Below are 16,178 nucleotides of genomic sequence, written 5' to 3' on the forward strand. Positions count from 1 at the left end.
TTTGCATCCCCTGACAATTTTCTAACAATTATTATGAACCCTGCCCCCCAACCCCCAAAAAAACACCCAGGTACCAACCTAAAAGGATAATTCACATCACTTTGCCATGAGCACACTGGTCATTGTTCAACCTCACTTACAAGATAAAACCTCACAACCTATACATCCCCTGAGATTTACATCCTGCTAACTTGCATGGATCTGCATCTCAGCTTTTTCTGTGAATAGCAACACACTGAAATCTGTAATTCTGCATGGGTTATAACCCCACGTTTACACTGGACAAGCGACAAAGCGACAAGCGTCAAAGCGGCAGAGCGACACGGAGTTGAAATTTCTCAACTTTATGCAAATAAACTATGATGCGATTATACAATTATAGCCCAATTGGCTTCTAGCATTTCTTTGAACCTATCACATACAAGACGATCCAAGGTCCTCAAGCTTCTGCTGACATTCACCATGTCTTATTAAAATCAATTTATTTTTAACTACTTTTGTGATCTTAATTTATTTAACAAATACACATTTAATACAAACACACATTTAATAAATATTTTTTAGGGCCATAGAAGCGATACAATTCATTGTGCCAAAAGCTGGACCGTAATACACACACACGTTGACCTTTGACACACCCACAAGCGACTTGTTTCATGTTTTAGTGTGAATGCAGAGTAAGAAGCCTGCAAAACACAGATATTGGCACATTCACTCTAACTTGATTCATACCATTAGTATTCAATCCCTGCTTATGGCAGCAGAAGTCTTTTCATACAAAACAGAATGAAGCTTACAGTCAGCACTGCTCATGCTGTACTTTACAGCTGATTCAGGCAGGTGGAAAAACCTGGCTGCATTAAAAGGCTATGAATTTGATCCTGAGACTGCAGAGCACTGATAAAGTGTATGGCTACAGGAGAGAATATATACACTAAAATCTGAATAAAAGTAGAAGTTATTATACTAATCATACAGAAAATATTTTTAGTTATTCTATAAAGTCCTACCATAAAAGTCCAGCAGATACAGCACCTGTGGTCCTTGTTGGCCTCTGGGTCAAAACAGATCTGAAGAGCAAGAACAAGTCCTCTTTGCTTCCTAATAGGGTGAGGATGAAGCAATGCTTAACAGCTAGCTGTCAACTTCCTGTTAGTGTTTTTAAGGAAGAGAGGGAGGAAGCCAGTCATGAGTAATGTAGCTCTCAGTTTCTGAGCCTTTATAGCACGGCCAAACCAAAACATGAATGTTAGCGAGGTCTGAAAGCCTACTGCATTTAAATATTACACTTCTTTATAACATTCTCTTTACACCTTAGTTTAATTCATAAGGTGTAGTTATGTATAAAACTGCCATAACTTGTTCCAGTCTTGACCACAGTTTGCTAAAGGGAACTGCAAGTATTGTTAGATGCTGGCCAAAGGATCTGAAACTAAAGAGAAATCAAGGAACTTGACATATGTTGCTTCAAAACAAGTAAAAACACAAACTATGTACACAAACACACACATCCACAACTACATACACACACATGAAGGGTCCTACAGCCAATGTAAAAATACAAGATCTCTGATAAATCAAAAAGGAGAGAAAGAGAGAAAGCAACACTTACTGCATATGACTGACTCCTTTCTGTGTAACTCATTTATAACTTGCCATGCTAAGCTCAAAACAGCCACTTTCATAACCCAGCCCTCAAAGAGGCCACACACACTACTGACTGCTGCATGCCATGCCTACCCCCTCACCAAGAGCACGACACGGAAGCAACACGCCTGCCAGCAGAGAACCCTTTCAGTTTTAGAGACAGACTACAAGGACCAGTCACAAGGGAAATTTCACTGTATTGTTTTTGTCAGGAAAGCATGGGCCTTTAAGTGCTCGAACATTTACACCATAAAAAAGACTACTATTTACTTGATGTAATATTTATGTAATATTGTGTTAAGAGACTCTGTAAATCTTCACACATTTACTTTTAGTATGAATGCAAAGATAAGGATAGGCCATCTAAGCATGACAAACATCCCCAACCCCACCCCATGGCACCCCACCAACACTGGCAGGTGACAAATTGATCACATGTCCCCAAGTTTGTCTCTTGTGCTTGTGTTTGTGTTCTCTCTAATCTAGTAAGATATTTATCAAACTAGGGCTGAACAATGTGGCCAGAATTAATATCACAATATATTTCCTAATTTCAGTAATACAATGTAATTCAGATACCAATAAAAAAAGTAGTAAAAGTGTAGCTTTCACCTGTGGTGTATATATAATATATATAATAGAGCTTGGTAAAATATTTTTTTTTTATATTACATCATGATATTTAAAGACATTTTCCCAATACACAGTTTTTATAGAGTGACACACTGACCAAACGCATCAGCAGTGGCAAATTCTGCTATTCACAAATTGCATTTTTATGTGTACATTTTACGTATAATGTATATTTGTATTATTTACACATATACTGGGTCAGTTTGAAGAAAAATAGTGTGGAAAGCAGTAATAACAGTAATAACACGTCCAGAACAATACGACTTAAAAACAACTTTTACACCAGCACTGTCCGGGAACTGACTGCTGCAAAACGCACACACACACACCCACACCCACACCCACACACACACACAAGCACACAGACAGAACACTACATAAGTAACTAAAAAAAAAAAAAAGATAACCAGACTTTCAAAACAGCACCATGCACACTTTCTACATATTTATGTTTGCCCTATTGGTCTTCACATATTTATTTTGCAAAATCTCTTAAGCTATTGAAGGCTTGATCAATAATCTGTGATTTTAAGACATGAGAGGTATGTCTTACTTTTTATCTTTGATTTTTGATATTTAACATTAAAATCTTTGAGCACAATCAGCTGACCAATAATGCTACGCTAACAGTGACGGTGCCTTATCTTCCCAGATTAGCAGCATTGTACATGTTTGAGGAAAACCCAGGTAAGCAGTTGGAACTGAACATGACTTAACTGGTGGAAAAGGAATAAAACATTAGGAATATTCACTGTGCATACTGAAAATAACCCCACAAATTACATTTGCTCCAGGCTTTCTGAGCTGTTTTTTAAAAAGCAAATATTATGCCTAGGCGTATGCTATTATACTTCCTTTAACAGTGTCGGTAATGAATGTAATACAATAAAAGGTGTAAAACTGTCATAAATTGCTGGTGTCTGAACCATTGTTTGCTGAAGGGAACTGCAGGCATTGTTCAATGGCAGCTGAATGATGTGAAACTAAATATTAGGAACTTGTCTTTAAAAATAATCAGAAGATTATAAATATTCATTATTATGCAATTTGGAAAGGACTTCCTAGATTTCTGACAGTCTGTAGTCAGCAATATGCACATATTCGGCACTTCAGCAGTTTTTGGGCCCACTGTCGCTTTTAGATTGCTCACTAGGGGTTTATGATTTATTGATCTTTTGTCCTATTACTGGATTTAACCAGTACCAGTTTAACCTGCTAACCTGCTTTGTGAGAACATCAATTGTACAAAAAACATACAAACTGTATTAATTAACATGTTCTAAATGTTCTAAAACTCAATTAAAAACAATCAGTTATACTTAATTTTCTAATATTACCAATACACTGTTCCTTTAGTGTTTTGCAGTAACAGCCCACACTGCTCTAAAATTGATGTAGGGTAAATTGTGTAACAAAACCAAAAAGAGCATACAACACCTGCACTGTGGTTCATCATGGTTTCATTCTTAAACTGGCAATTTTAATATTTTGGCTATAAAATTGACTACTATGCTAAAAGTATTTGCTCTTTTTTAGTTAAAAAAAATTGCCACTTTCCACAAATGTGCAACATCATTCAATTCACCCTAGTGTCATGTGCATCTGTGTGTGATATGCCCACAAAACCACTATTATCCTCAAGCAACAAGCCTGCTCCTTCACTTAACATCACTAAGCTTTGTACCTTAACTGTTATACAACCTCTTCACATTTGAGAACTATGAGAACCTAATTTGTACAGGTTGTACAAATGTGCACACATGTGACTAATGTGCCACTTAACTGTTCCCAGTGCCACATTGTAGCCACATACAGGGCTATATTAAAAGCAAAGAGAGAAATTGACGGTTTTTGGGGTCATGATAAAAAAAGCAGTTTTTGGCCGAAAGCAAAGTGGGAAGTTGGAATGCCTACACCCAAACATCTGTTTCTCCAGCCAGTAATTAAGACCAACGCAACACTCAAAATGATCTTTTTAAAATCTCATATATTAATGCCTGTAGTGGGCTGCCATAAGTCTCCGACAGACAAAAAATGACTTTGCCAGCATAACACCGATGGCGATTCTTTTCACACTTTTTACTATCTAGGAAATGTGTTAACGTTTAAGCTTCAAGACTCTCAAGGACACCATACTTATAGGGGTAGGTTACCTTGACATAGCAAATCATTTGGTTTTAATGGATGATACAAGCATGATGAATAGGGTTGAGTATTAAAATTCGATACCAAAAATTCAACGAAATGTCTACCAAGTACTACCAAGTATCGAAAGGTCTAAAAAAAATTGGTGCCTATTTTTGATACTTTGCATTAAACGTGCATAAATGACCATTAAAATCAGATCATTCAAATTGTGTATACATCACTGCTGTACTGAAATCTCTCAGGCTCTCGCGCTGTCTCTCTTTCTCTCTTCTCTCTCTCTCTTTCTCACTTGCTCTCATTTGTGTTGTCTACCCTTCTCTTTCACTCACTCTGTCTCTTAGCCACTAGCTCTCTCTTGCTCACTTACTCCGTCTCCCAATCTCTCTCACCCGTGCCATCTTCCTCTCTCTCTCTCTCTCTCTCTCTCTCTCTCTCTCTACACTGAGATATTATAATACAGCACAAAATCAAAATGATCTAGCCTGCCAGACTTAAACCACGCTACACTATTATTACTGTCCCCTCACAATAATACTGTGGAATTCCAGCATTTAAAGATGAATCATGATTAAAATTCATTTTTTAGCGACTGACTTAATTTTGGCAATCTAATGCTGATATTCTTTAAAAAGAACAATTAAAAACTAAAATTCATCCAGTAATATGCTTTGGGAAAAATATTTGTAGTTTAAGCAGTTAATGCTTAGCAGTAATGCTGTTGTTTTTGTTCTTGATAAAGCGTCATAATCATACTCACTGTTTGTTTGTTCCAACAAGATCCAAAAGTATGGCAGCCTCTCATGATGACAGTATGAGAATGAGATTACTCATGTCGGCTGTTAAATAAACCTGTTGTTTGAGAATAATGATCACTATTTGTATTTTTTGGTTGCAGTTTTGAAAAAAAGGTTTTGAAAAAGTACCATTTGGGTGTCGGTGTTGAAAATTTTAATGGTGAGCATATATTGCAGGTACCAAGATGCTTGTGTGTTAAATGATATGTTAAATTGCTGCAATGGCCTTACATCAAATATGGCACTGAATTGTGATGCCTACAAGTGGCTTTAATCAAACTTTAATATAGTTCTACCATGCATCTGTAACACATAAACAGCCAGGCCCCACAAAGCACTGCTTGTTGATCTAAGCTGATGATTTTGGAGGTCTATTTTATGCTCTGGAAACACGTCCACAGTTCCGCTGAAAGAACTGGGTGAGCAGAGACAGTCTGCAGTCACACTCTGAAGCTACAGTTTAAATAATGCAGAGCGGTGCAGCAGGCCTGAAGGCAGTGAACGCAGCCCTTTTGATACAGCCACCTGTTGTGTGATGGAAACATGAGCGAGCAGGCCGAGGGACTACAGGCTCACTATTTCAGGGCTGAGGAAGTGGGCTGTCTCATTTTCAGCAGTTATTGATTTCTATATATCCTCTTTTATGTGGATTATGGGATTCATATCACATTTCATGTGTCAACTGAACTTAAAGGCCTAGTGTGTCATTTTAAAGAGGTAATAAACTGATCTGTTATTAAATACCAGTCTGGTTAAAAAACACAGATGGATATCAAAGCCCAACAGATTTATCAGCTTAAGAATATATTAACATTTTTTGTGAATAATCTTACTCAGTCAGCATCAGTAAAAAAAACTGAACCACTGACAATATGGTAATATGGTTTAGACAATACACTGTCCAATAAATAACTGCATTAAACAATATTATAGCCATTTAAGAGCAATTTATGCCACTAATATAATAATGCACTTACAGATGACTTTAAATAGCAATGGATGTTTTCTTATTAACAATTTTAAGAGGGTAAAAATGAAATGGACATGAAAAAAGTTTGAATCTTAACTTAATAAAACATGCATCAAATAAAAATATTGTTGTCAAATAAGTCAACATAATTGCTTATACCAACATATGAAGAAAAATAAACACAATCACGCAAAATTTGATCCTAAGGCAGATTTATGTGAGATTTATTTATTTATTTATTTTTTTTGTTTTGTTACTGGCCTAACCCTAACATTGATAAGTGTAATTCACTTTTTTGCCACTAGTGTACATACAAATCATGCTTTGCGCTCCCTCTAACGGACATTTGCATTTTCTCTACAACTAGACATTAAAGGAGCATGTAAGAAGTGACAAGGTAGAGTAATATTACAGGATTTAGCACATACTGTATATAATTCAGTGCTACACAGCTTAACACAGTTCGCTCCACCAAAGATACAAAGCTCAGTAGTAACAGCGTAACGGACCAGAGCAGCAATGACACAAACATCATTCTCCCTGTACAAAAAAAGCTATTACATCAAAGACAAACATTCATATGTTTACATTAAGAAATGTGACAACTAACAATTTTAACAGTTATTAATGAACAGTTTAACTACAGTCATTACATGCTCCTTAAATTCTTATGTCATCTGTTTAACATCAGTTAAACATTAACAGAGCTAATGTAAAGAATTATCTGAATTATCTGCAACTTCTGAAGCATGTCATGTTTTAGATGTTTGTGTTACGGCTTAACCGGGTCGTGTGAAATCCCTATACAGGCAGGAAATGGGGCTGTGCTTTGGGACTACAGCCTGGCTTTTTTCAAAAATACACTATTTAAAGAGCATTGTCAAAGAAAAAAACACTGTCCACTGAGATAATATCATACTGTATTTAACATTTTTGACTGAGTGGGACTTCAAAGCTGACACACACAGTAAATTACAGCACTACGGTTCCTGAGTGGGAGAACTACACTCTATTCTCTGCTGCATGTGACTTACAATTTTTCAAAAGACTGTCTGAATTCCTTCAGCCTACAAACAACAGAATCCTATTGTGATCCGAACCATGAAAGAGAATACACAGTACAAAATGCAAGGGCCAGAGTGACCGAGCGCGGACACTGACACTGCCCGCCCCTGCATAATGGACTTGTGCTGAAGAGTACATTCCTACTCAACACATACATGAACAAAACAGAAATACACAGCCGCAAATTGTTCTTGATTTTCCAAGCATCTTCTATCTGTAGTATCTGTACACAGAGAGAAAAATGGCTGAATTCCACATGACTGATGAAAAACAGAACAGCTTTCAACAGTTTCAAGCTTTGACACGACCAGTGTTCTGAAAAACAAACACATTATGAGCTTTTTGGTCGAGCTCAGAGCTGTCCCTCTTTTTCCAACAGACCAGCAGCTGTGGCTTTCAGCCGAGAGGGGGCGGATGGCTCCCACTCAGGAAAAAAGTCATCAGGACTATAGAGCGAGGTCCTGTTACTGAGGAACGCTCCTTTAACACACAGCCACATTAAAGTTTAAATCTACAGCACATCCCATAATTAGACCCCTCAATAAGAGAATTGTCTTGCGGTACTTGGTTACCCCTCTTGCAACCACTATTCCACAGAGGGCCCTTCATGGTGTGTTGGTTATCTGACATTACCACAAAGCCTCTAGGCCAATAATGGTTTTGTGCCAAAACAGAAAACATGGCTCTGAGATCCACATCACACTGAACAGAGCTTTGATGTCATTCTGTCTATAGTTCTCTAAAACAAAAGACAGAAAATGTAAAATTGGATAATTTATAAATCCACTGAAATCTTTATAACTATAAAGAATCGGGGCTGAGCTAGGAATTGATGAGATTCAAGAAAGAAGACATTTTTCAGAAAAGCTATTGATGCTCATGTTTGAGTCGCTTACATGAGGGTGTGTCTGGCTGATGGAGGATTTCCTAAAAATAGCATAATCCCATTCGGATGCAGACATAACTCATTCACCCAGCCACACTGCAAATCATATTAGATCAATGAATTAGGGGAAAATAGAGAAATCAGTGACAAATATTAAATTATATATTTCTGCAAACCTTAAAAAGGACAAAATAAGATATAAACATGACTGTGCTTAAAGTACTAACTAGACTACCAGTCTGGAGATAAGTTGCAACCTATTATGTTCTAGAGTGATTCTGTTCATCGGTCATTCGGTCACTGTGGCAGCTGGTGCATGGTTGAGAGTCAGCTGTGAGCTTGAGAGGGTAACGTCTCTGGGTAAGCCATATGTCTCTAATGTGTTCATTATTTAGGAATGTGACAGTCTCTCTGTACGAAACTGTGCCCTATTCAATATATAGTGCATTATTTTGGAAATTTGTCCAAACATACAGCTCTGGAATAAAAATATGAGATCACTTAAAAATGATGAGTTTCTTTGATTTTACCAAATTGTAAACCTCTGGAATATAATCAAGAAGGAGGTGGATGATCACAAGCCATCAAAACAAGCTAAACTGCTTGAATTTTTGGCACCAGCAGTGGCATAAAGTTATCCAAAAGCAGTGCATAAGACTGGTGGAGGAGAACATGCCAAGAGGCATGAAAACTGTAATTTAAAAAACAGGGTTATTCCACTAAATATTGATTTTTAATTATTTTATTTCTGATTTTTCCCCATTTTCTCCCAATTTGGCTATCCAATTGTCCCACGCCTTTGTGCGTCCCCATCATTGGTGGCACCTGCGACCCTAAGAGGATGCGGATGAGCACACGCTGCCTCCGACACGTGTGAAGTTAGCCACCCCTTTTTTCGAGCTGCTGCTGATGAATCATTGCCTGAGCAGCTAATTTTACTCAAAAAAAAAAAAAAAAATATATATATATATATATATATATATATATATTGTGGCGTGAGGAGGCGGGGGAGTTGTGGGTCCGCCCCACGCCAGAGCGCAAAGCCATGCCTGTCTCGGCTGGCCCGCATGAGGGCTGATTGAGCCGCCAGTTGAGACAGGCATAAAAACTCTGCCTCAGCTCACACTCGAGAGAGACTTGGACTTGGGAGGAGTGAGCTGAGGCCGCCCGGACCTTTAAAAACCACTAAAGTAATTCTACGGACTCTAGAGCCCCATTGGGCCGAGTTATGGTTGTTTAAGTTTGTTTTTGGGTGTGGTGGAGGGCATTTGAAATAAAAGGTGCGTTTTGAGTTCATTTACTCCCCGTGTCTGTGTTCTCTGTGTGCTTCCTCCTTCTGGGTCACAGTGGTCACGCCCCCTACCCCAGGGGCCTACCACAGTGGTGGAGAATGCGGGCACCGCCCCTTTTGGGCGGGGTCCAGTGACCTGGTTGGAAGGAAGCCGCGGAGTTGAGCACGGCACGGGGCTGTGGTGGACTCAAGGCGTGCCTTTGTTTGGCCGCCCGAAGCCACACCTGAGTTTCGTTTTGTTTTTTTTCTAAGAAAAAAAAAAAAAAAAAAATTATTATAATGCCTCGCGGGAGAAAAAAGGGGAGGCCCGCCCCCGGCTACTCACCGCCTCGCTGGTGTGACGCCGGGGAATTCCCCTTCGCCTCCATACTCCTCGAGCCAGAGCCCGCCCCCTGCTACTCTCCACCGCTCTGCAGCGGTGACGCTGAGGATTTCCCTTTCTCCTCTCTCCTGCCGGAGTGGCTCCGTCAGCGGTGGGAGGACGCCAGCGAGAGGCGGCTGCAGCAGCAGTGGGCGCCTCGTCCCGAACTCGGCTGGTGCGAGTGGTGTCCGAGCCCCAGACACCGGGAGGCCGAGTGTGCTCACACCGGCCCGGACTTCTGCTGCTGCTGCGTCGGCCCGGAGGAGGAGGACGAGTTCCGCGCCTCTCTGCCCGGGCCACAGTCCGACTCCGCCCCGCCTCTCCCGCGAAACTCTTCAGCGGCCGAGTCGGAGTCGTGGAGGGGGGAGAACGGCCCTGACAAGAGCGAGGCCGAGCCAGCCGCCGCGCTACCGAGAGCCGCCGCTCATCCAGCCCCGGAGCTACCGAGAGCCGCCGCTCATCCAGCCCCGGAGCTACCGAGAGCCGCCGCTCATCCAGCCCCGGAGCTACCGAGAGCCGCCGCTCATCCAGCCCCGGAGCTACCGAGAGCCGCCGCTCATCCAGCCCCGGAGCTACCGAGAGCCGCCGCTCATCCAGCCCCGGAGCTACCGAGAGCCGCCGCTCATCCAGCCCCGGAGCTACCGAGAGCCGCCGCTCATCCAGCCCCGGAGCTACAGAGAGCCGCCGCTGCTCCCAGCCCGGCCCCGCGAGCCACCGCTCAGCCTCCTGCCCTGGGGCTACAGAGAGCCGCCGCTGCTCCCAGCCCGGGCCCGCGAGCCACCGCTCAGCCTCCTGCCCTGGGGCTACAGAGAGCCGCCGCTGCTCCCAGCCCGGCCCCGCGAGCCTCCGCTCAGACGCCTGCCTGGGCGCTACAGAGAGCCGCCGCTGCTCCCAGCCCGGCCCCGCGAGCCGCCGCTCAGCCTCCTGCCCTGGCGCTACAGAGAGCCACCGCCGCTCCCAGCCCGGCCCCGCGAGCCATCGCTCAGTCGCCTGCCTGGGCGCTACAGAGAGCCGCCGCTGCTCCCAGCCCGGCCCCGCGAGCCTGCCCACGAAGAGCTGCCGCTCCACCCGTTCCGGTGCAACGAGCCGCCGCTCCACCCGTTCCGGTGCCAAGAGCCGCCGCTCCACCCGTCCCGGTGCCACGAGCCGCCGCTCCACCCGTCCCGGTGCCACGAGCCGCCGCTCCACCCGTCCCGGTGCCACGAGCAGCCGCTCCACCCGTCCCGGTGCCACGAGCAGCCGCTCCACCCGTCCCGGTGCCACGAGCAGCCGCTCCACCCGTCCCGGTGCCACGAGCAGCCGCTCCACCCGTCCCGGTGCCACGAGCCGCTGCTACGCCTGTCACGGCGCCCAAAGCCGCCGCTCCTCCTACCGCGGCGCGAGCCTTTGGCTCAGAGGCTGGGAGGTGGGCTGCCATCTCCCCGGGCCCCTTTCTGGAGAGGGGGGCCCTAGCGAACGAACGGCGTCCCCCGCTCTCCTCACCCTGCCTCTCTTCGTTCGCTCCAGTCACCAGGTCACGCCTCACCTTCGACCCTGGTGGCTGGAAGCTTAGGGGGAGGGACTGTGGCGTGAGGAGGCGGGGGAGTTGTGGGTCCGCCCCACGCCAGAGCGCAAAGCCATGCCTGTCTCGGCTGGCCCGCATGAGGGCTGATTGAGCCGCCAGTTGAGACAGGCATAAAAACTCTGCCTCAGCTCACACTCGAGAGAGACTTGGACTTGGGAGGAGTGAGCTGAGGCCGCCCGGACCTTTAAAAACCACTAAAGTAATTCTACGGACTCTAGAGCCCCATTGGGCCGAGTTATGGTTGTTTAAGTTTGTTTTTAAAGGTCCGGGCGGCCTCAGCTCACTCCTCCCAAGTCCAAGTCTCTCTCGAGTGTGAGCTGAGGCAGAGTTTTTATGCCTGTCTCAACTGGCGGCTCAATCAGCCCTCATGCGGGCCAGCCGAGACAGGCATGGCTTTGCGCTCTGGCGTGGGGCGGACCCACAACTCCCCCGCCTCCTCACGCCACAGTCCCTCCCCCTAAGCTTCCAGCCACCAGGGTCGAAGGTGAGGCGTGACCTGGTGACTGGAGCGAACGAAGAGAGGCAGAGGCTGGGAGGTGGGCTGCCATCTCCCCGGGCCCCTTTCTGGAGAGGGGGGGCCCTAGCGAACGAACGGCGTCCCCCGCTCTCCTCACCCTGCCTCTCTTCGTTCGCTCCAGTCACCAGGTCACGCCTCACCTTCGACCCTGGTGGCTGGAAGCTTAGGGGGAGGGACTGTGGCGTGAGGAGGCGGGGGAGTTGTGGGTCCGCCCCACGCCAGAGCGCAAAGCCATGCCTGTCTCGGCTGGCCCGCATGAGGGCTGATTGAGCCGCCAGTTGAGACAGGCATAAAAACTCTGCCTCAGCTCACACTCGAGAGAGACTTGGACTTGGGAGGAGTGAGCTGAGGCCGCCCGGACCTTTAAAAACAAACTTAAACAACCATAACTCGGCCCAATGGGGCTCTAGAGTCCGTAGAATTACTTTAGTGGTTTTTAAAGGTCCGGGCGGCCTCAGCTCACTCCTCCCAAGTCCAAGTCTCTCTCGAGTGTGAGCTGAGGCAGAGTTTTTATGCCTGTCTCAACTGGCGGCTCAATCAGCCCTCATGCGGGCCAGCCGAGACAGGCATGGCTTTGCGCTCTGGCGTGGGGCGGACCCACAACTCCCCCGCCTCCTCACGCCACAGTCCCTCCCCCTAAGCTTCCAGCCACCAGGGTCGAAGGTGAGGCGTGACCTGGTGACTGGAGCGAACGAAGAGAGGCAGGGTGAGGAGAGCGGGGGACGCCGTTCGTTCGCTAGGGCCCCCCTCTCCTCACCCTGCCTCTCTTCGTTCGCTCCAGTCACCAGGTCACGCCTCACCTTCGACCCTGGTGGCTGGAAGCTTAGGGGGAGGGACTGTGGCGTGAGGAGGCGGGGGAGTTGTGGGTCCGCCCCACGCCAGAGCGCAAAGCCATGCCTGTCTCGGCTGGCCCGCATGAGGGCTGATTGAGCCGCCAGTTGAGACAGGCATAAAAACTCTGCCTCAGCTCACACTCGAGAGAGACTTGGACTTGGGAGGAGTGAGCTGAGGCAGAGTTTTTATGCCTGTCTCAACTGGCGGCTCAATCAGCCCTCATGCGGGCCAGCCGAGACAGGCATGGCTTTGCGCTCTGGCGTGGGGCGGACCCACAACTCCCCCGCCTCCTCACGCCACAGTCCCTCCCCCTAAGCTTCCAGCCACCAGGGTCGAAGGTGAGGCGTGACCTGGTGACTGGAGCGAACGAAGAGAGGCAGGGTGAGGAGAGCGGGGGACGCCGTTCGTTCGCTAGGGCCCCCCTCTCCAGAAAGGGGCCCGGGGAGATGGCAGCCCACCTCCCAGCCTCTGAGCCAAAGGCTCGAGCCGCTGCTACGCCTGTCACGGCGCCCAAAGCCGCCGCTCCTCCTACCGCGGCGCGAGCCTTTGGCTCAGAGGCTGGGAGGTGGGCTGCCATCTCCCCGGGCCCCTTTCTGGAGAGGGGGGCCCTAGCGAACGAACGGCGTCCCCCGCTCTCCTCACCCTGCCTCTCTTCGTTCGCTCCAGTCACCAGGTCACGCCTCACCTTCGACCCTGGTGGCTGGAAGCTTAGGGGGAGGGACTGTGGCGTGAGGAGGCGGGGGAGTTGTGGGTCCGCCCCACGCCAGAGCGCAAAGCCATGCCTGTCTCGGCTGGCCCGCATGAGGGCTGATTGAGCCGCCAGTTGAGACAGGCATAAAAACTCTGCCTCAGCTCACACTCGAGAGAGACTTGGACTTGGGAGGAGTGAGCTGAGGCCGCCCGGACCTTTAAAAACCACTAAAGTAATTCTACGGACTCTAGAGCCCCATTGGGCCGAGTTATGGTTGTTTAAGTTTGTTTTTGGGTGTGGTGGAGGGCATTTGAAATAAAAGGTGCGTTTTGAGTTCATTTACTCCCCGTGTCTGTGTTCTCTGTGTGCTTCCTCCTTCTGGGTCACAGTGGTCACGCCCCCTACCCCAGGGGCCTACCACAATATATATAGCAAAATCAGATAAACTGATTCAGAAAATTAAGTGGTCTCTAATTTTTTTCCAGAGCTGTATGTGGTGCTAAATCCATAATTCCATAACGCATCATAACACACAATGTACAATGTACCCTTAGAATATGGAATACCCAAAATTCATCACATTTTGTAAGCAGCTTAGAGCCAAAACGATGTTCAGACTGTCACACATCAGAAAGCTTACACACAAAAGAAAGTGTCAAAATCATTCACCACCTTGGGAATTTTGTTCCTTAGTACAGAAATGTATTCATCGATCTTGAATTTCAGTAGGGAATAGTGACTAGTGCACACTTTCAGACACAAATGGAGAGACTCCTCTTGCAGAGGGCAGTGGATTAGAGTCTGTAGAGGATGCTGTGAAGGGGATTCAGGTCACTTTGTTCTGTATACTCCTGTGGACAAATGATCAGTACAACTGCTTAGTAATGAATCTGTTGAGAGAACAATGACAAGAATATATTTAGCTCAAACCAGACAAATATATTCTAGTCAACTCATTTTAGTAACTAATATGACTGTAAGCTGTGAACTATAAACTGAGGAATACAATAAGTTCATAAAACCTTGTGTACACTTGGTTTTGAAACATGTTTAGGAGACTAAATATTAGAGTTTGCTCCCCTCACACTCTACTCAATTTATCCTGCAACAGTCTGTCACTGACAATAAACTGCAGATTAGAACTAGCCAGCACAGACTAGGCCAGACTGACAATTATTTATAAAATCAGAGTAAAAATTGCATAGTGTAACCCTGACAGCTAATGCTTATCTAATTTATTTTTTTTAATTAGGCATTTAACAGTTATTTTCATTTCTTTCTCTCTTCTTAGGATGTATAAATATTTAGCTTAAGACAGCAGTTTAAAACTGTATTGCTGTCTTGCCATCAGCAGCCGAAGTCAGAGAGAGCACAATTGGCCCTGCTTTCTCTTAGTGGATAGATGGTGATCTCTCTCCACATCACTTCCAAGGTGACAGTCAGCACAGGCGTCTCGGTAATGCTGCATCAGCAGCAGTTAGAAAAGAGTACGTGGCTGGCTTCACATGTGTTGGAGGAGGCACATGCTAGTCTTCACCCTCCTGGTGTTGGGACATCACTAGTGATAGGGGAAGTGCAGTCGAGTGGATAGGATAATCGGCATAGTTAAATTTAAATAGTTAAAAAGTGAAAACATGGTGACTCCCAGCTTAAAAGCCTCTATAAAGACTAGTATACAAGCACAGAAGCTCTTAGAAATGAAGCGCCTGTTTGCTGCATTATAAACAAGCCAATAAACAGTGTTGATTTATCATCAGGATTCTCAACAGGTTCACTAAATCATTCAGGCTTCAATATCAGTAAATATTATCAGTCCTCTCATCAGTGCTCCATTTACCGGCTCCATGAATCAAATTTCTAGACATCAAGTGGAACGGTGGCTCCATCTCTCCCAACCGAGCAACAAACACCCTCCCATCGAGCAGAAGACTGGACAGCTTTATTATGTGCTTCTAGTGCTTGAATTGTACAAACATTGACAAGACACTCCTGAGTGGTGTGTAAACTGGTTTGCATCAGTGGGAACGTTCCTCCACGTCAGCATGGCTTCACCATCTGTGCTGCACCTGGGATTAAGCTGTGTGCATGTGTGTGCGTATGTCGATTTGCTGCCGTGTAAAGTGCCAAGTCATGAAGGCTGGAATCATAAAGCTGAACAGGAAGTCTTTGCCCCCCAACTGATCTGCCTCCACGAGGTGGCAGCTCTCCTAGAACCTCTCTGATCTCCTGGCTCTCCTCGTAAAAGTAGTACAGGTTATTGTGGGTTCAAATTAGGACTGAACAACACACCACAAATGCACGACTATAACAATATAAATCCCACATCCAAAAAAACTTGACTAATATGATTTAGACAAATGATTAATTTTGATAATATAAAAAGTGCTACTGATGTATATCACAATAACGCTGATACTTTTTATAGAAAAGACTACTTTAAATTTTCTCAAAATACCTAAAATAGTCCTACAAAGCTATGGTCAGTCATCTGATTTAGCTTTTGGCATAAATGTGGTATAAACATAGTTAACAATGGTACTTAATAAATTCATGTTACTGTTAAAAACACCATTTTTTAAAAATTGAACATATCTGCAGAAGGACAGAGAAAATATACTGTTATACTGTATTATATGTTTTAAAGGTTACACTGTAGTTTGTTATATGTTAGCTTAAATTGTTTACACTGTAGTTCTGTAAACACTTTACCTACCTATGAGGGTAATATCCCTAAGAGATCATATTAATCCTCATTTCAATGTCATCAAAGAATCGAA

The 16,178-nt window shown here is 45.2% G+C and overlaps 1 protein-coding gene across 7 annotated transcripts in view; it reads right to left on the reverse strand.

Annotated features, from left to right (window-relative positions):
- The window catches only part of specc1 (sperm antigen with calponin homology and coiled-coil domains 1), a 205,231-nt gene that overhangs the window by 168,358 nt on the left and 20,695 nt on the right, over positions 1–16,178 (reverse strand). The window contains exon 1 of one of the 7 annotated variants that reach the window (XM_022665305.2): positions 1,613–1,714. The exons of 5 other annotated variants lie outside the window; for them this stretch is intronic. The gene's annotated coding sequence lies outside the window, so the exon portion shown is untranslated. Of the gene's footprint in view, positions 1–1,010; positions 1,110–1,612; positions 1,715–16,178 lie in introns of those variants that run through there. One more of the 7 variants, XM_022665304.2, reaches the window with a different exon arrangement.

This window comes from Astyanax mexicanus, chromosome 1 (assembly GCF_023375975.1).
Source record: "Astyanax mexicanus isolate ESR-SI-001 chromosome 1, AstMex3_surface, whole genome shotgun sequence".
Classification (NCBI taxonomy): Eukaryota; Metazoa; Chordata; class Actinopteri; order Characiformes; family Acestrorhamphidae; genus Astyanax; species Astyanax mexicanus.